Source organism: Sinocyclocheilus grahami, unplaced genomic scaffold (genome assembly GCF_001515645.1).
Source record: "Sinocyclocheilus grahami isolate Dianchi unplaced genomic scaffold, SAMN03320097.WGS_v1.1 scaffold57.1, whole genome shotgun sequence".
Lineage (NCBI taxonomy): Eukaryota > Metazoa > Chordata > Actinopteri > Cypriniformes > Cyprinidae > Sinocyclocheilus > Sinocyclocheilus grahami.
The window spans coordinates 483,480-484,181 of record NW_015505236.1 but is presented as its reverse complement, the minus strand read 5'-3'; the positions used below and the strand labels follow the sequence as shown (position 1 = coordinate 484,181).

General features: G+C 33.6%; 1 protein-coding gene across 1 annotated transcript in view; it reads left to right on the top strand.

Annotated features, from left to right (window-relative positions):
• st6galnac1.1 (ST6 (alpha-N-acetyl-neuraminyl-2,3-beta-galactosyl-1,3)-N-acetylgalactosaminide alpha-2,6-sialyltransferase 1, tandem duplicate 1) overlaps positions 1 to 702 on the top strand; it is a 13,278-nt gene that overhangs the window by 1,613 nt on the left and 10,963 nt on the right. The window lies entirely within an intron of this gene.

Genomic DNA, 702 nt, shown 5'->3' with positions numbered 1-702 from the left:
AGCTTATTTATTCAGCTTTCAGATGATGTATAAATCTTAATTTCATGACTGGTTTTGTGGTCCAGGGTCACATATAAGTAGTGAGGAATCAGAAGTCTGGAAAAGTTTAGTATACAATTCAGTAGTAGTGCTTTAGCTTCACTTACTGTAATGATTATAGCGCATGTCAGTTCAAATCCTTGTTAAATACAGTATGTTAAAACTAAACTGAAATAAAATTCAAAATCAGCTAATATTACTCACTCTAACTGTCAGCTGTCTATCTTAAATATCGACACTGTGCTTTAAGTTACTAGTATGAAAAATAGACAAATGATGCATGTTATTTTTATTTAAAAAAAACACTTTTTGCTTTATATTTTTATTATTTATAAACTGTTATGTTTAAACGCCGCTCATAGATCAGTGCAGGCCATAGGCCAGTAATGTCATTCGTAGCAATGGGCGGACTGTAATCCAGAAATAAACACCTGGTTTGATGATGTAATACATTTGAATAGGTAGATTATAAAACAGTGAATCTTTCACATGAATAGGGCCAGACTGATAGCATGAGTGGAAACTGGTCATGAAATATGCAGAAAGCTTGGGCTGTTATTAGTCTCATTCTGACTTGTTGCGTGCTGCTCTATCTAGTGCTTTGGATGAATCTCGCTGAACAGTTTCACAGGTAAGAAAATGAGTGAATCTTTTGCAAATATT